This window comes from Xyrauchen texanus, chromosome 3 (assembly GCF_025860055.1).
Source record: "Xyrauchen texanus isolate HMW12.3.18 chromosome 3, RBS_HiC_50CHRs, whole genome shotgun sequence".
Classification (NCBI taxonomy): Eukaryota; Metazoa; Chordata; class Actinopteri; order Cypriniformes; family Catostomidae; genus Xyrauchen; species Xyrauchen texanus.
In genome coordinates this window covers 16,061,338-16,082,037 of record NC_068278.1, presented here as the reverse complement: position 1 = coordinate 16,082,037, position 20,700 = coordinate 16,061,338, and the positions used below count along the sequence as shown (strand labels likewise).

Genomic DNA, 20,700 nt, shown 5'->3' with positions numbered 1-20,700 from the left:
AAATGAATGGATGTCTGCTGAGATGCTGGCTGCTAAGCTGGGTGTGAGGTAAATTCGTTTGACACAAAGACTGTTGAATGACCTTCTTGAATGTTTACCCATGGATTTTAAACATAGTTTCGAAACATCAAATGAAGATATAGATGTAATTTTCTCAGAGTTAAAAATGGCACCTGATTTTGATGCTTTTCAAGAAAGGGAAAAGACTTTGCTTACCTTCAAGAACATGAACTAGAACTTTTCAGTGAAACTGGGAAAAAAAGCACTGTATGTCACATGTGTCAAAGTCTCACATATGAACTATTTAAAGGGACTAAAAGAGTCAAAATGGCAGGAGAGTTTTGGATCAGGGACTTCCCCTAAAGGTAGCTGGAGGACCTTGTACAAGGCTCCCAGTGAGAAAAGGTCTGGGTACCTTCAGTGGAGAATTGTGCATGGTTTAATACCTACAAATAGACACAGAGCACACCTTGATCCACAGGTAGGGGAGGGGTCTCCTTTTAGTGGACATACAGAAACAGTTTTTCATTTATTTATTTTACTGTGGTAGACTCTAAGCTTTGATATCTCAATTAGAAGAATAGTGTAGAATTTTAAGAGAAGTGTTCTCACCTATGCTTTTTATTTATGGGCCCAAGTATAACAAAAACAGAAAGCAGATCCACGTGATGCTTAATATTTAGTTTTGGCAGGCCAAAATGGCAATGTGGCTGTCACGCAAAGGTAAATAAAGTATGGGGTCAACTGATGCAGTGTCAATTTTAAAGGGACTAATAAAATAAAGGTTAAAGGTGGAATATGCTTATTATCAACTGGTTAAATGCATAGAAACCTTTAATTATTATTGGGGAGGGAAAAAGTGTTTATGTGAAATTGACATTGAAGGTTCTCCGCAAATTTATATTTAATTGTATTTTATTTATTTAAGAAGAGATATGAGGTGAATTGGCTTGGTTTTAACTTTAGTGTAGTCCCCCAGCCCCCTTTCTGTTTATTGTTATGTAATGGTGGGTTTTTTGTGTAGGTTTTATGTAATTATGTAAAGAAAATTGTAATTAAAGGATTGTTAAATCATCTCTCTCTCTCTCTCTCTCTCACACACACACACACACACACACACACACACACACACACACACACACTCTCTCATCTTTGTCATTGCCAATTAAACTCTGCAGTCAGGATTTGCAATGCAGAGATAACTACATTTAGAACCACTGTCTTTAGAAAGACAATGACAGAGAGCAGCAATACAGCTACAGAAGAGTAAAACTCAATTACTCTTATTGTCTGCTGTGAGACTGGGTTGAGTCTTACCCAAGGATGTTTGCTTACCCAAGTGCAGAGTGATACACACTCTACTGACAGGCTGAAGCAGCTCCTAAGAGCATTTCTTACAGTGCACAAACACTACAGTCGCTATCAGATTGTCTTTCCCTTCAATACAGGCTCCGAGGAACTGTGGAGAACGAGAATGAAAAGTGGAGAACATTACAGGGACTGAGGCACCCAGCACTGTGAAGAACAACAGAAAAAGATGAAATCAAGGTGAAACAGTAAGTATTTTTTGCTGCTGGGCATGTCAGGCCAGTAGATCAGCATTTTCACTGACTCCAATGCATTTTTTAGCAACATATTTTCATGGGTGTCAGAAATTGTATCTATATTTTTTATTGAATGTTGTTCTTTTGCAAGTTAATAATCGCAGAACGTCATATTGGGATTTTTTATTTAAATTAAGATTCATTTTACAGCTCTAATCCATACTGTCTGTAATATGAACAAATAAAGAAATCAAACTAAGAAATAGAGAACAAAGTATCTAGTTCCTCCTACAAGGTTCCTCCCCTTTGGGCCTCTCTGGTGGATTGTTGAGTGGCATCCAGTGAGATGGCAGTGCCCATCTCTATGCCCCTGGGCTCTGGCTAAGTTTCCAGCACACTTGCACGATTTGATTCGGGAATATGATGAGATCAGGGGGCTTAGAGTAGGACATGACAATAGAGAGGTAATGATATATGCCATGGCAGGGACACACACACAGAACTTGAGAGACTGATATTAGCCTCTGCGGGCTTTTAGTGCATAGACCCACAAAGCTTTGTCTACCCAGCAGAAATGTGGGATATCTGATACAAAGCCCAATTTATCATACAAACAAGTGAGAGAGAGAGAGAGAGAGAGAGAGAGAGAGAGAGAGAGAGAGAGAGAGAGAGAGAGAGAGAGAATGAACGCTTAATGAACAAAGAGAAAGCAAATACAGTATATAAAAAGGAGGGTCCAATGTCTACGACCACATAAAATCTGTGATTCAAAATGTAATTTGAACTGGAAAATAAAGAATCATTATGATGCAAAATGAAATAAAAAAATGTAATGAAAAAAACATTTTTGATTTATACTATTTAGATAATTTAGTTTCTAAATTATCCACAAACTGTATAACCTGAAAAATGAACATGTCAGATGGTTTATTAAAATGATTGCTTATGTAACTGGATTGGCTTTTTCCTGGAAACATGTAACATATTTCATTATTTTCTGATTAGAAGAAGTGCTTTGGCATTAATGAAGGGCATTAATGAGGATATGGCCACTCATTAGGCAATTAAGGTCTTAATGGCTAATTTTACATGCCGACTCTCTGTCCCTGATGCTCTGGTGGCGTGGAGGCAGTCATAACTGTAATTAGACTTTGCCGGGGGAAACACTAATTAAAGTCTTTGTGGTTTCATTATTGTAAAATTGCACTTTATAAAGGATATTCATAACAGAGTAGGACATGAATCGGCACAGTTAGATTATTTAGTTACGTAAACAGAGCACAAAGTCCCAGTGCAACAGTATTTGTCATATTGCATATTTCTGCATATTATTTCAATTTTTTACAAAATATAATATAAGTATATTTCCCCCACATCTTTATTGAATCCTCTTTTTGTGTCTTTATTTACTGTCATTGACATCATAACACTCATGAATATTAATTTGCTTATGTGCAGATAATGCCAAGTTATCTTTTATTGTTTTGATAAATAGTCATTCTTGATGACCCTTATAAATGGCCCAATATCTGGGGAAATATCTGTTCCATTTTGCTTTGTGATCTAACTGGAAAGGAGTTTAAGCTGAGGAACAGTGGAGCAAGCACACCACGCTTTGCATCTATTTGCATGAGAGAACATCGCAGAGCGCTGTCACTCAATGCCACTGATAACAAACGCAACGAGCACTCATCATAACCATAAAAAAAAATACATTCCAACTCAGGAATGCCACTTATATAACACATGCAAATGAAATGGAAACTCCTGCTGGATATGTTTCTTTTGCATTAGAAATGTACCTGATGAAAGCTATTTCAAAATGTGGTGGGGACAAAATTGGCAAGGCAAAAACTGGTAGGGACATGTCCTACTTGCCAATAATGCCTACGAGTACGATACTCACATATTTGTACTCGTAAAAATGCTCTGATACCAAACACCGTTACCGTCTTACATATGAATGTCATTCCATTAACATTCAGTGGACAAATTTAAATCATGTTATGTCCAAGTGTGCTTATTAAACCGGTCCACAAAAACTGCAATTGAATGAAATATACAGTCTGCATGTGTTGTGCTTCAAAGTGAATGTGTGAAGGCAGCTGCTTATACACTGAATACACCTCATCATGACCATCACTTGCACTCTTGTTTGTAGTAGATTACAGAAATAGAGCCCTCGTTCACTCTACAGCCTGCAACACATACAGATTACATATTTATTTAATTAAATTGCAGCCTTTTGTGTTTTAATCATACTGGGCCACTTAGTTTCTGAAGGTGTGAACCGTCATCAAAAGCATACAAACTGAAAGGGTTTAACTCGGTTTTTACGCCCAAATACAACAGAAATATATCACTAATGTATAGTTATGCAATATTCACTGTAATATTAATAATACTTATAATAATAAATCAATAATAACTGTATTAAACTTAAGCAATATCTCACATATCCATGTAGTGCAGCAATTTATTTAACAATAATAACTCAAATTTTGGGTTTTGGATTGTGCTTCAGATGTGAGGGAATCTGTCAAGTACATTGTATGTTAAAAATAATGCAACGTTATGTTTAAAATGCATTGATCTATTTTCATTTGATTAAAGTCAATAATTTATTTATTTTGACACTGTTTATGATAAAATTGAATTAAACTGTTGAATACGGAATTCAGAAAAAAAATTAAAATAATACAATTTGTGAAAATAACAAAAAGTTATAATAAAAAATAAAACGTGGTTTTTGATAATTGTGACAGCTAAAAATGACTTTTTTGATGATGTTTGTGTAACATTTGCTGAAACATAATAAACATGCTGTTATAAAAACATCACTCTCACAGTATTGTTTTTGAAAACTGCAACAATACGAAGAATAAAATCAAACAAAAAACAGATATTGCATCGGCGAGTACCAAAAAGGAAGTATAAGTACTCGTACTTGGTCTCCAAAAATGGTATTGGGACATCCCTAAAGATTTTAAAAGAAATTACAACATATTAACCTGAAAATTGCACATCATGACTCTGGCTCTGTAGGTGTGTACCCTTAGAGATGATATGGTTATCGCAGGCAACCACAAACTATTAGATTCATTAATGTAGAAGAGCAGTGCTGAAGCAAAACCAACATAAAACAACAATGTTCCTCCACAAGAACGCATTTGTTTTAATTTTTAGGCTATGTACATATGCATCAGATGCAAATCTTTGGCCCTTGCAGCGCATTTCGCTGTGTTTTCATTGTCTCTCACCTAGGGCATCACATTTTGATTTATCTATTTGGTTTATCTATTTTTAACATTGCGTAATGTTAAAAATAGATAAACTTTTTTTTTTTTAAATGGTCTCAAGACCACATTTTATCTGTTACAATATGGTTAGCTATTTTAGAACACAAGAACCATACCTGTGTGAACGCCCCCTTAAACCTCTCCAAATAGAGTGTTGAGCTCCGTGGACAAGCCTGTGAACAATTGCAGTTCCAACCAATCGAAGGTACCGCCCAATATTTCACTGTAAACACATTATTAAATTAAATGTTTTAATGTTAAAAAATAATAATAATAAATTTTTTTCATGATCGATTATGTCTGGTTACATATGTCAACCTCTAATCCATGGCTCCGATTGCATATTATTTCTTAAATGATTCTCCATGTGACATAAATTACACTTATTCTACAAAATCACTCATTCAGCATCCATTAAGTCGCATACTGATTTCAGTCCAACAAATCATCTGAACACAATCACTAACACATAATGGGTTTGGGGCTGTGAAATAGCAAATGAGAGATAAATGAAAATAAAAGTTACTGTCGTCTGATGGACAAAAATGAATCTGAAACACTTTGCGTCAATTTCCTACTGACCTCTCTCCTCAGCAGATGTACACATATTATTGTGGTGGTAATTGCAGTGCTGGCTGCTTTTCTGTCCTCTCAAATATGACAGTGAAGTAAGAGGGCGGCCTGCTGGTACAGAGCTTTCAGACAGAACGTCTCCTTCTGGCTGGTGTGACAGCTCAAGCTCTTGAAAGCTGTACCACTATTGAGACTCCCACAGAGCTGACAACTCAAATGCTGCCGTGCGTGTGGCAAAACCGAAACAGGTGAAAGACTACAGGCTTAATCACAGTAAAAAGACTTACCCGCTTGGGTCACATCAATTTACCAGTGTGAAACAGTTATGTTGATCACTCATCTTCATCAACATGCTGCCCAGCAAGGTCAAAATGATTTGAGGTTAGCACTGTACTGTACATTTAGATTCTATGTGCACACTCTTTACAGATAGTATGTTTGATCATTTTCATTATCCCATTATAACAATGTAATTTCCTTTTTCAACAATTCAAAATTTGTTCTCTTAATATACACCAAGCTGGAAAATCCAGCTTAAGTTGGTAGATGTGTTTTGATGGTATCTTTGATGGAAATTGCAAGAAATTAAAAAAAAATTATTTTTGCTACAATTCTGATTCCTCTTAACGATTCTGGTTCCTTACCAATTACAAACAAATACAAAATAATTTTCTGATATCTCAGTTTTCCCAATCCATGCTTTATCGACATTGCTTGACAGGGAATCTTATATAAATTGGACGCAGATGGCACAATAACTGGAAATGAACCTCAGAATTAAATTGCACTAGACCAACCCATTCACGCTTTGCATGCGCTACCTCGCCAAACCACTAAAACCTAAGACTGCACAGACACCAGTTGGCGCTGTCGTGCGCGGGGTTAATGTGAATGTTTTTCTTTGTTTTGGGGGAAGTTCAGGGTTTGTTTGTTGCTCTAATTTTGGAATGTGGTCTTTATAATGTTGTTTTTGACACACAATCTATTTTTTCTAATATGTCAATAAGTCCAATGTTAATATGAGTGGATTGTCTCTCTCCAGGTGGAATGTGAATGGGTTGGAGCACCCCATAAAAAGAAGGAAGGTTATTATTTTCTTAAATGTAAGAAATATGATATAGTGTTTCATCAAGAAACGCATCTTTCCCAGCAGGAAGCTTTAACATTTGGGAAGATATGGGGGGACATGTTTTCTTTAATGCTGGTTCAAGTAAGAGCAGTCCCTCATTTCATCTGTTGTTGATTGTTCAATTGGAAACATTTTAGTCTCAGATTAAGCCCTGGTGAGTTTAGAGGTGTTGCCACATAGGGAGAAAAAGGAATCATATAGTTGGCATTTTAATGTATCCCTTTTGCAAAATCCCAAATTCCAACAAATGCTAATGGTTGAAATCAATGTCTATATGGAGACCAACTGAACCTCAGTATCCTCTATGTTTTTGGCTTAAAAGGCACTTAAGGTGGTTCTTATGGGCCGGATCATACAGTATGCCTCATTCATCAAAAAATCCAAAGCACGAGAACTCGTGAAGTTTGAAGGGAATATTAAAAGTGCCGAGGCAGAGCCGATTATCGTCTGAAGGTCTCAGAGAATTGACCTGATTAAAATACATATATAGTACAATTTTGTCACGGAAGGTGGAGTTTTGTCTATTCAGTGCAAGATTTCAGAGGACAAAGCAGGGAAGCTTTTGGATAGATATATAAAGTAGGGAGAGTCTTTTTCTACTATTCCATCAGTGAAATTTGCTAGTGGAGAAATATTTACCTCAGCCATTGATATTAATAATGCTTTTAAAGAATTCTATCTTGAGCTCTATAGTTCCACATCTTCGTCTAATGATGAAGATATTAGACACTTTGTGGAACCAATTCAGAGATAACCTTGGAGGAGCTTGGCGAGGTAATTAAGGCCTTGCCTACATGCAATACTCCAGGGCCAGATGGTTTTGTGGTTGAATTTTTTTGATCTTATGCTACAGAACTGGCTCCCCTTTTGTTTATACGGAATCATTAAAGAATGGAAAGCTTCCGCCAACCATGACACAAGCCCGGATCAGTCTGATTCTTAAAAAGGACAAAGATCCAAGTGAGTGTAAGAGTTACCGTCCAATTTCCCTGATCCAGCTAGAGGTAAAAATTATGACAAAAATTCTGGCTAACCGATTAAGTGAAGTTATGACATCTCTTATACATATAGATCAGATGGGGTTTATTCGGGACCGTAGCTCGTCTGATAACATTAGGCGTTTCATCAATATCATGTAGTCAGTGGTGAACTATCAGACTCTGGTCGCTGCCATCTCACTTGACTTTTTAATAAGTTATATAGGCCGATTGGCAAAGGTGAGCTAGGCCTACCAAATAATTTTTTATTATTATGAATTCAGTCTCAGACATTTGGCTCATTGGTCACTTTCACTTGAGAGAACCCCTCCTTGGTTTTGTATTGAACAGGAAGTTCTTGCCCCTATTTTGCCATTGCAAAGCCTTTCTATAAAAATAATCAAAGAAGTTAAGGTACACCCCGTTATCTTGCATTTGCACTCGGTATGGACAAAAGTGTCCAGAGATTTTAATTCAGACATTTATTTAAATGTTGCCTGGAGCATATGGCTGAACCCTAAATTATGTATTGATAGGTCCCCTTTCTGCTGGTCAGAGTGGATTGTGAGTGAGGTTCATAGGCTCGGTGACCTATATGAGAGTGTAGTGTTGAGATCCTTTGAAAATTTAGTTCAACAATTTTGGGATTCCCAGATCTCAGTTCTATTGTTATTTACTGCCACGCTACCTGCTCTGTACTATTTTTGGAAGTAGCACACATCCCCTAAAGCGGCAGATACTCTGGGAGAGGTGATTACTGCTTTTGGAAAAGGTCATGAGACATCAGTGTATTACTCCCTGCCAATTCAGAGGGGACGGACCTTCAACTTCTCTCAAGAGATTATGTGAGAAAGATTTAAACTTAGTATTGGAGGAGGAAGTGTGGGCTAGGATTAAAAAAAATTACAAGTCTGCATCTTAAAGACACAATTTCAGACTTGAAGCTGTAATTGGTGCCAAAGGTGCTTCAACAAAGTATTGAGCAAAGGCTGTGAATAATTATGTACATGTGATTTTTTTATTTTTTTTATTTTTTAATAAATTTGCAAAGATTTCAAACAAACTTCTTTCATGTTGTCATTATGGGGTATTGTTTGTAGAATTTTTAGGAAAATAATGAATTTAATCTATTTTGGAATAAGGCTGTAACATAACAAAACGTGGAAAAAGTGAAGCGCTGTGAATACTTTCCGGATGCACTGTTGCACTGATGCATATAAGTAATTAAATTAATATACATGTGCTTCTAGACGACTAATGGCTTAAATCAACTCCTGCTAGTCAACTAGGAAAATCGGGGGCAGCCCTACAAAAAATCATTTGTTTCACGTATATTTTGTAAAAAATGGAACAGGTTCAGAAACCGATTCTCAGTTTCCAACCCTAATGGTTTTTAGCTGGTCTAAACTGATTTGCACGTTTAGACTAGCATGTTTCAAAAACCAGCTTGACCACTTTAAGCTGGTATGATTAGCTGGTAGTTAGTTCGTTACTTGATGGTCTTCCAGCAAGCAGCTAAAGACCAGCTGCAATGCAAAAGCAACACTTTGAAATACAAATGGCAACTTTTTCAACTGGGAGGTTGTTTATGGTCCAACCTTATAAATATCTGAATGTCGCAGTCAACCAAAATCTCATCTGTATTCTTTGCTGTCTCTGCCCATGTTTAACCGCAAAGATTTATTATTTAATTCATAGCAAATTCCTAATGTCTTACTGGGTACTGGTTCAGTTTAGAGATGATGTATGATATAGCAGCATGATATATCGATGACCATATTGGTCTCAGCTGTAAATTTGCTTTTTATTTATATGTTGGAAGCAGACGATATTAGAACTTAATACCCCAACTTTTTCTATACCAGATTTTTGAAAGTACTAAGCATATTGCGTCCTGAGTTTACAGTTCACAACTTCCCAATTCACTGTCCCATAATCTTCAACTAATTGGCAGACAAGTTAAAGTGGTGATTGACACAACTTCAATTACAGTGTGAGTACAGCTGACAGTCAAAGTAGGGGATTAACCAGCATCTTGCACTACACACACAGATTAGACTAGCAAGGATTTGTCAAGATTTTAGTAATTTTTTCTGAGCCTGGGAATAACCAGTATTAAATCCCCTTATTAGTGGAGCCTGATATACAAGTTTGGTAGAGTTTGGTGTTAATGTACTTGAACACATTACTAGTGGTTGACTGATTTGTTTTTTCAATGGCCGATCCCAATATCTAGAGAGCAGGATGGCCGTTATAAATACAGATAAACATAATACAATTTAACAACAGCTAATCAGATGTACACAAATTTTCTAAAGTAAAACAAACATTGTATGGGTCATTCATACTATTCAGTGCCATTTCAGCTTGGTAAATTTCTATCAAAAAAAGTTAAAATTTCCATGATTTAATAATTTTATCTGAAGAATGGCTTGTTACACTACAAGAAAAATATATTGGTCCAGCTCAGGATATGACTCTTTAATAATTTTGACCAAATTCTTCACACATGCAAAGGCCAAATGTCCACCCTGTTACCGGACATTCTCATCTCAATTAATAAATGTTTTGAATTCACAATTATTGTAATATTTACATTTTCTAAGAGCTAACATGTCCCTCACTTTACCCTGCAAATGTATTTTAACTTAGTATTCATTAACAAGCATTATCTTGAAAAAAGTTGTTGTATTTTAAGGCACAGTGGTAATTTTAACACATTTCTTTTAGAATAAAAAGACATTTCAATGGAATTTTGCCCCATTTTTAAATTATTTCATTTTGTCATTTCATTCACTAAAATTAACCACAAAAATATGCATAACATTTGTTGAACTTATTTTATTAATGGTGGACATCACACCACTGAACAACAATAAATGTCATCAACTCATTTACCCTGGCACCCCCTGATGAAGAAAGACACATGTCCACATCAACATTCAAACTTAAATTTTTTTTAGATAACTTAAAATTCACACTTTTTTGAAGTTCATATGTTTACAGATAACAGTAATAGCAACAGTAAACTACTGAACAAACCAGCATCCCAGGTGTTTTTCTATGAAATCCCACACTGTCTTCTCTAGCTGGACGGACCTCTTGTTTAAAGGTTGTGGTCATCTTATGAGTAGCAATGGCTAACTTTAGCATAAAATGTCCCTCCTGTTACTGTCCACCCTGTTACTGTTTTGCACAGTAACAGGGTGGACATATTGTAACAGAGTAGGTGTAAATGCTAAATAAATAAGTGTTTAAAGCTTGAATTGGTATTATAATTAATTAATTATGTTACTGTGCAAAACAGTAACAGGGTGGACAGTAACAGGAGGGACATTTTATGCTAAAGTCAGCCATTGCTAGTCATGTGATGAACAACAAGCTAGTGCGCAGTGATCACCGAGGAAGATTTTTAACCTGTTTATTAACCATATTTTCAAAATTAAAAACAATTATAAGTTTCCACTATAAATAGGCATAACAGGGTGGACATGTTATGCTTTACTACATCAGTGAATCATTCTAAAACATTGAAAAAAGGGCAAATTAAGGAGTGATACTTAGAGTAACAGTCAAGGGGCGTGTTCAGAGGGATTTTCCATCAGAGTAACGGGGGGACATTCAATTCAGGGACACAACATATTTTAAAGACTTTAAGCATTAAAAATGTATTACTAACAAAAAATATATTTTGTTGAGGAATATTATAAATAAGAATATACAACAATATTGAAAAATTTCGAATTTATTAGATTTTTATTACTTATATTTGTGGCTGAAGTTATACAAGCTTACTTGGGGACATGGCAGTTTAGTCTACTTGCACTAAAATCAGGGTCAATATTTTTTAATTAATTAATCCTGGGTACATATTATTGTGTTCTATGGTAAAGGGGTGTTAAGTATTTAAAAGATGATCATTTAAAAACAAGTATTAGCCCATTTTTACTCAAAATATACCACATTATGTCATGAGGACTCAAATGGCACTGAATGCTAAGAATGACCCGTATGCAATATTTTTCAAATTTGAATAAACTTGAAAAGAAAAACTATTGAAAATAGAAAGAGTTGACTATCCATTGACAAATCTGTTGGTAGATTTTGGAACTGACACAAGGTAAAGTTAACACTTCTGTCAATCACTCAAGTGAACAATGTTAACAGACGATGTGATAGTCGCAAAATGGCTAATTATTAGTTGATATGACGGTCTATCACTACACATTACTGCATATGTAAATGTGTGTAGTAATTAGCTATGACCTATGAAACAGCTTGAGGATGATCCCATAGAGAATAGATGAGATAGAAAGAAGGTCAGGAGAGGAGAAGAAAAGTAAAATGGAACAAATGTAGATGTAATGTATTCATGATGCATGGTTGCTTCAACAAGGCATGTATTTTCCTTATTTTATGTAAGACCTGGTATTAACTTCCACCTCAGGTAATCATGTTATTGCCTAAACCACCTGTGACCAGTTGTGATTTAATTTGGTAAAGGGGAGTGTTTCTGATTAAATGACTACATACGTACATCACTCAAAATTTTAAAAACATGCGTGGACACTACGTCTTAGGTTCACTTTAGGCTTTGCATAATTTACTTTAATTGAAACCGACTGATCTCAGGGTTTTGTTTCAGGTAGATGTCGAGGCCATGATATCAGATACTATGACATGGTGTATGTGTGATTAGTTTAAGAGCACCAAGAAATATATTTCAGGTCTGTTGTGATATATTCGAGGGGTGTTGGGCCTCTTTGGACCATCTTGTTGCCCCTACACAGACAGGTTCACCACTAGCTGAGTAGGAGGATTGACGCTTTCAAATCATCAAAGCGTGCCGGAGAGCTGTAGGCTACCAGAGAATAGACAGACATGAGTTTAAAAATATCACACATGCACTCACCTACACAAACCATCTCTTGGGTTTTTATCACACTGCAAAATAGATCAGTCAAAGGAAAAAAAGATGTTTGGGAAGGAAGAAGTTGAATAGGCTTTCATACTCTATAAAGTCAGATTATTTCACTGACTGCTGCAAGTGAGAAGATGACAGGACAAGTGAAAGAAAGAGTTTGTGAAATATAGGAGTTATGGTATTGGTCTCAGATTAACACGGTTGTCCTCAAAGGCTTTACATAATTAGGCATTAATATCTCATTTCTAAGGCTAGCAAAATTTGACCTGTATTTTCTTAAGTGCAGGCTGCAATATTTTACTCGCTCACAAACAAGCAGCTTTTCCAATAATTTTCTGTGGAAACATTTTGGCATGTTTACAGAGAAAACGACACAAACCTTCCTCAAAACATATAATTTAAGTGTTCTGGAGTGTAAAGTGTTAATGAGCATGCGGAATGAGAGTGCTCCGATGCTCCCTATTTAGTGAATGACTTAACCTCCAGTGAGCTGTCTGTCTGCACTGGTCTCAGAACAGTTCGAAATGCACCTTATTTTCATCCTAACTCCATATAAAGCCTCTGAAAGCAAAACTTTTTAGCTTTTGGATGAACCCACTATTCTCAATGTGAAAATGCACAGTAAATATATAGGAATGCATTTACTAATGTTAATTAATAGAATAGTATTGCGCAGCAAAAACAAAAGAAAATATAACAAAATGTATATTAAAATGAAGAGAAATGATTCACAGATGTGTTAGAGTTCAAAGTTATTAAAAATAACTAACATGTTTTTTGTACTTTTGAGGAAATGTGGTGCCAATTTCCACATACATTGACATCAAGTTTATCAGCGTGCTAACGCGCCAAAAATTAATAATTTTTTAAAGTGGCATATCAAACGAAACTACAGACTCTACTCTTTACAACCAAACTGGTGTCAATGAAAAAATGTAAAGCAATTTCTTACCAGAGGCACTTTTGTTGCGCTGTATCCATAGTAGCGCTTCTAAGTAATCGACAGCATGCTGTTTTTTGTCACGTGACTTGGTACGGCAGGAGTTTAACCCTTAATTTACATTTTACTCATTTAAATTATATGTTGCTTTCACTGACATTTAAATATATTTTATCCACGATTTACCTTCTTACAGCAGCGAGTCTGATGTATGATCGCGAGTACACGCGTCTACCGGAACATCAGGTAAACTTCTCTCATTCAGAAGTTACAAATTTTTTGTGTTGTTTTCTGCTCTGATTTGGTCAAAATATTACAAAACGTCTGTCACGATACCGTCTATATAAATGTAAGAGCTCTTTTTAACTCATGAAGAAAACACAGAAAACAACCGAGGCATATTAGTGAATAAGAATAATACGTTTACATTGTACTCTGGCAGTGTGAATAAAGTCTGTGTTTTAAGATCTTATGATGTGTTGTTTATTGACTAACATTAGTATATTCACATTAAATACTGTATGTACTATAGCTTCACATTATAGAGATTTTTTATTTATTACAATGTGTTTCAATTATAGTATACTTTTATACTGTGTGGTGTTATTAATAACATTGTCCTATGAGCATTCCCAGTGTAATTGTATCTGAATTGATAGTTTTCTAAATATAATTGACACATGTACAGATAACTGACTTGTCGGAAAAAATGAGCAAAGACCCACGAGTGTTTTTATCCCTGCTTTTCCCCTTCATCGCTGCTGGTCTTTGGCAAAATGAAGCCGTGTCATTTAAAAGATAACACATTATTGAAAGAAAAATTACATTTTGTCTGGTTATTAAAAAGTAGTAGAACCTTTTCATGATTTATAAATAGAACCAAAAATGTAGCCGACTTTTGCCACATCCCATAGCACAGCACATTGAAGGTAAATGGAATTTTGGTCACAAACATGGCGCCGCGGTCATACAGTGACGTCACAAGAAACAGGTCAATAGCGAAGCCAAAATACAACGTCCACGCATATGAATGCGGGGTCGCAAGAGATTAAAGCACCCCACAAATCAATGATATAAAATCGATCATATATTCTAATCTTCAAGCGTATCTGAAGCGGAGACAAAAGTTACTGGGAACTTTTAGTTTCAGTAACTTTTGAAGATTTACTGAATAAATTACATCTCACAGATGTAACTAGGGCTGCAAGATATATCATCTTTATCGAAATATCGCAAATGTATAAATTGCATGCAATTGTCATTTGGTGTGTGTGTGTGTGTGTGTGTGTGTGTGTGTGTGTGTGTGTGAGCGTGTATTTATCACTTTGTGGGGACCAAATGTCCCCATAAGGATAGTAAAACCTGAAATTTTTGACCTTGTGGGGACATTTTGTCGGTCCCCATGAGGAAAACAGCTTATAAATCATACTAAATTATGTTTTTTGAAAAGGTAAAAATGCAGAAAGTTTTCTGTGAGGGTTAGGTTTAGGGATAGGGTTAGGTTTAAGGGATAGAATATAAAGTTTGTACAGTATAAAAACCATTATGTCTATGGAAAGTCCCCATAAAACATGGAAACACAACATGTGTGTGTGTGTGTGTGTGTGTGTGTGTGTTTGTGTGTGCGCAGTGTTAATATGCACTGACTCAAATGATGGAGTGTGTCACAATTTGTGCATATGTAGCTGTAACTGGTGCTGTCCTGTACTTTCACATTTGTGTGTGTGTGTGTAGACAATAATGAGACCAGACGCCAGTTTACAAACACGATCTTGCCTTTTTTATTGGCAGCTGTGGTCTGTGTGGATATATCAAAGGATGGGTTTAAATTAATGGATTGTCCCATGAAATTATTCCTGTCAGTCTCAAGTTCAGCATGGACTGTCAACAAACTTGTTAAACCAAAGCAGAAAGATTGCCTAAAATCCAGTAACAGCTCATGATTCGCTGCAATTATCTGAGCTGTGATAATATGTGAGGACATGTAAATGCTTGCTAGTTCAGTTTGCTGAAAACATGCATTGAAAATGGCACTGGAAATGAAATAGCATTATTACTATGTAATACTTTTTTGTCTACTCTATTTTATAATGAAATATGCAGTTATAGAAAAAGTGGTTTTAGTGCATCCTTAATTATAACACTTAATTATTCCAAACAAAGTTTAATTTAAAATAATAATAATCAGGTTTCGGTTTTCATTCCATTTAATTTTGTATTCCATGGAAGAAAAAAATATACATAGGTTTGGAACTACATTTTGTTTTTTGGGTGAAATAGCCCTATAAAAAAATGCAGTAAATGTTGGTTCCCCATCTGTCACTCACTTGACGTTGTGTCGATGAGTTGACACTAGGGGTCGCTCCTGCAGAGCCCAGACATCTCTGATCTTGAGAAAAGGCCAATGAGAATTGGCGTGTGGAATTTGCACGCCACTCCCCCGGACATACGGGTATAAAAGGAGTGATGCTGCAAATACACATCAGATATCTTCTTCGGAGCCGAGAGAGCAGTCACAGAGCTGAATTCCTCTGACGTCTTCATTCATTTCTCCAAGCTGTTGGTTCTACGGCGCTTTCCAGCGGTTCTCCCCCTCGCACACTACGTTGTGCTGAGCACACACCCCTGTGTGCTTCAGCAGCAGAAAAAGAGCTCACGGAGTGAATAACTTTTATATATATATTTATATTCTCATATACATATATATATAAAAACACAAATCTCAGCCCCTGGTCAGACCTAGCGTTCCTACAGGCAGGAATTCGCCTAGGCCAGGTCCCCAGGCACGTCGTGGTTACGACAGATGCCTCCCAACGGGGCTGGGGCGTATGCAACGGACACTCAGCCGTCGGCACTGCCTCGAGTAGCTGGCAGCACTACTTGCCCTGAGGAGGCTATTGCCGTTGATTCGGGGCAAGCACGTGTTTATCCGGATGGACAACACAGCGACGATTGCGTACATCAGCCGCCAAGGCAACCTACACTCTCGTCGAATGTCACAACTCCTTTGGAGTCCGCAGCGGCTCAAGTCGCTGCGAGCCACCCACATCCCAGGCCACCTCAACAGCACAACGGACGCGCTGTCGTGACAGGTTACGCTCAGAAGAATGTGGAGGGCTCCTGATCCAGCTGATCTGGAGTCAATTCGGCAAGCACAGGTACACCAGTTGTCTTCCCCAGAATCCTCCCACTGCCCACTTTGGTACTCTCTGACTGAGGCTCCTCTCGGCACAGATGACCCCCCCCGCCCCGGTGAGCCTACTTGCACAGTCGTTGTGCAAGGTCAGGGAGGGCGAGGAGCAGATCCTCTCAGTGGCCCCATATTGGCCCTCCCAGATTTGGTATGCTCCTCGCTACAGCCCCCCTGGCGAATTCCCCTGAGGAAGGACTTTCTTCCTCAGGGACGGGGCACCATCTGGCACCTGCGAACGTACCTCTGGAATCTCCTTGTCTGGCCCTTCGATGGGACGCTGAAAACTTAGGTGGCCTACCACCCGTGGTGGTAGACATGATCACTCAGGCCACGATCACACAACGAGGTGCCTTTACGGCCTGAAGTGGTGTCTGTTTGCTCAGTGGTGTTCTCCCCGAGGGTGAAGACCCCCAGAGATGCGCAGTAGGGTCAGTGCTTTGCATTCTGCAGGAAAAGTTGGAGGGACGACCTTGAAGGTGTATGTAGCCGCTATATCGGCACATCACGATGTAGTGGAAGGTAAGTATTTAGGGAAGCACGATTTGATCATCAGGTTCCTGAGAGGCGCGAGGAGGTTAAACCCCCCCAGGTCGCGCCTCGTTCCCTCGTGGGACCTCCCCGTGGTTCTTCGGGGCCTTCGGGGAGCTCCTTTCGAGAGCTAAAGGTGCTCTCTCTGAAGACCACCCTCCTGACGGCGCTCACCCCAGGAGGAGGCAGACCCAGCCTTGGCGTTGCTGTGTCCGGTGCGCGTTCTTCGCATCTATTTGTACCGCACACAGAGCTTTAGAAGCTCCGAGCAGCTCTTTGTCTGCTTCGACGGACAGCGGAAGGGAAGCGCTGTCTCCAAACAGAGGATCGGCCACTGGGTCGTCGATGCCATCACTATGGCATACCACGCCCAGCATGTGCCCCCCCTGCTGGCCTACAAGCCCATTCTACCAGGGGCGTTGCGGCTTCTTGGACGTTGTCCTACGGCGCCTCTCTAGCAGACATATGTAGAGCCGTGGGCTGGGCAGCACCTAACACCTTTGCAAGGTTCTATAACCTTTTACAGGGGAGAATAATAGAGAGAAGGCCCCGGCTGGGCCAGCCAGTCCTTATACTTCTTATACTTCTGGCTGGCCCAGTTAGCCGTTCCCCTAGGAGCAGGGGACCGCTTCATGCCTGCCAGTGTGTTGGGGGTAGTTATGCGACGGCTTGCTGCGCTGGCTACGAGGCACACAGAGGTCTGCCCGTCTCGCACCGCCAGTCTGCGTAACTTGGTTCAGCTCTTGCAGCGTTTTCCATTGGGACGCCTAGTGTCAACTCATCGACACAACGTCGAGTGAGTGACAGATGGGAACATCTCGGTTACTGACGTAACCGACGTTGTGTCCCTCCGGCCACAACACTGAACCAACCGCTGAAAGCGCCAGGTCATTGGCTCGGCTCCTCAGAGCGATACCTGATGTGTATTTGCAGCGTCACTCCTTTTATACCCGTATGTCCGGGGGAGTGGCATGCAAATTCCACACACCAATTCTCATTGGCCTTTTCTCAAGATCAGAGATGTCTGGGCTCCGCAGGCGCGACCCCTAGTGTCAACTCTTCGACACAATGTCTCGTTCCTCTCGTTGTTTTTATTACCTGCACGCAGATTGATTTTTGAAACTTTCTTAACGCCTCTTAACATCTCTTCCTTACAGGACAGAGCCAAAAAGAACTCACAAATATCTACTTTGCATTTCCTCAACAGCTCAAGCTAAACAATCCATTTATCCTAGGGCTGGGCAATATGGCTTCAGAAATATATCGATATGTATCTCGATAATTATGTTTTTGCTCTGAAATAGCATAAAAGTGTTTGGTTTTTTTAAATCAGAGGAACCATCATTTAATCTAAACAGCCATTGCAGCCAAGTAGAATTAATATTTCATTTAATATTTTAAGGCATTAAATAATTATTTAGGCATGTTTCCCACAGTTGTTCCACTAAATTAACACAAGGTAGAGTAAAATGTATTAATTTTAATTGATTTGCATGTTTACATTTATATTTACCATACAATCATATATGGAAGCTTAATAAAAATCATATTTACCTTCATACATTTGTATTCAAATATTTTTCTTTGTGAATGAACAAGGTGTGCAAAAGCAATTTTTTGGAATCCAGACGAATCTTGCATAGTACTAAATTATTACTTTGGAACCCAGACAAGTTTATTATTATAATATAATACTGATCCATAATTATATTCAGGATAAGATTTGTTAAAGATAAATTAAGATATTTCTGTCCTATTTACTTTTTACATTTTTTTATTTTGACACTGCAAGTGCAGTCGGAGCTGAAGGATCGTGAAATGAATCTACTGATGCACTCTACGAAACTTAATGGCCAAATAAAAGGCTCATTAAAATCATTGCGATTATATCATTGGTATTCGATGCATCGCCAAGCCCTCATTTATCCCAAGGACAAATATGATTGACGTCCAAAAGGTTAGGCCTTACACATTTACCCTGCTCACCTTGAGTGAATGGAAAGTATAAATATCCACTGCTCTGACAAAAAGAGAGGACAGAAGCCATGAATCAGTAGATTAAGGGGGCTTTCACACTGGGCACGTTTGCAGCGGTCCAATTCAGAGTGCGATTGTTCCCGCTGCCCCCACAGCATTGGTCTGGTTTCACACTCACTTGATTCTATCGAACCACAATCCATTTGCGTTCATCTTACATAATCACAAAAACACATGGTGAACACAAAGTGAATCATCATACTTTTTATTTTTATTTTGGTGCCATTATGCACAGCAGAGTGAACAACAACTGCGTATATGTGCGCTTCATGGCATAACTCATCAGATTTCCAGGGGAAGGCGGCTTGCTGCTGCTCGAGAACGCCGTTTTTTGAGGGGAGCTGATTGCAAGGAATTAATTTGCATCTTTGTTTTCACTGCACGTTTACTCACGCTGCGTGTCCAAGGTGAAGTTATCGCCACTGTCATCTCCTATTATACCCCATGTTTATAACCTATAATAGTATATATATATAGTATTTATAAGGTCTATAGATAGATAGATAGACAGACAGTATTTATAGTGTTGATTGTACTTGTATCATTGTGGCGTCATTATTTTTTTGGGACTTTCAGGAATGTGTGGCTCCTCGTGTGTTGTCGAAACTAATGATGTCGTCATCGGCTAAAATGCATGTGCAGGTTACTTTACTTCCTGAACGAGCGCACACCCGAGTCTGAGTTGCTTTCACATTCGCGAATTGCGTTACAGTTCCATTGCAACCGAACTCAGACCACCTGCTACAGGAAGTCTCGGGTTCGGTTGTCACAGTGCTCTGTTTCGAACTAAACTGCTAGTGTGAAAGCACCATAAGACTTCTGCCCTTTCCTTCCTGTATGGGAGCCTTTTCTTTCCCAACTGTGTGTGAGAGTCTGTGAACCCTGTCACACCTTGCTGCACACTCTAATAAAATCATCCCTACTGTTTACACATCACCTGCTGGTCCAATTCACAATCGGCTTCAGACTTGCTCTCACACACTTACAATTTTACCTGTGATTGGGTATATAAGCTTTAAAATATCATACATTACTAGGATACCTTGTTTCTACATGGCTTCACAATGAGTTAATCAGGGCTGAAAACACAAATGAGGAGTAGCATCTGAGCTTTTTTCACCAATAATTTCATAAAAATAAACACACCAAAACAAACACAAAAGGCTCTTATCCTCTCAGTAAGCTCCATTAGCCACCTCTGCCAAAAGTCTGTCTCCCCTTACAGACACTAAAAAGAAAATTAATGTTGTTTTTTGCCTCTCAGAACTGACTCTTCTTATCTGTTCTTGTTACAAACTGTCTAAATATACCAAATACCCTGCTGAGACCAGCTTACCAGCTAAAGGCGTTTTCAAACCTAAAGGTTGTTTGCTTTGTTTCGAAAAAGGGGCTAAAAGGTTGATGATAACAGGAGAATAACAATGTTTTTTTGGTCTGTGTCTACATGTATTTCAATCACCATCCTTTCATTAAAAGGGTTTCCAGCTGTGCGCAGTGTTGAATTTCAGAATTGGACTGCATGCTTTTAATACCGCACAACATTGCTGTCATGATCC

General features: G+C 38.3%; 1 protein-coding gene across 1 annotated transcript in view; it reads right to left on the bottom strand.

The window, feature by feature from the left end:
- The window catches only part of LOC127633882 (LHFPL tetraspan subfamily member 7 protein), a 210,442-nt gene that overhangs the window by 92,376 nt on the left and 97,366 nt on the right, over positions 1–20,700 (bottom strand). The gene's annotated exons all lie outside the window — the stretch shown is intronic.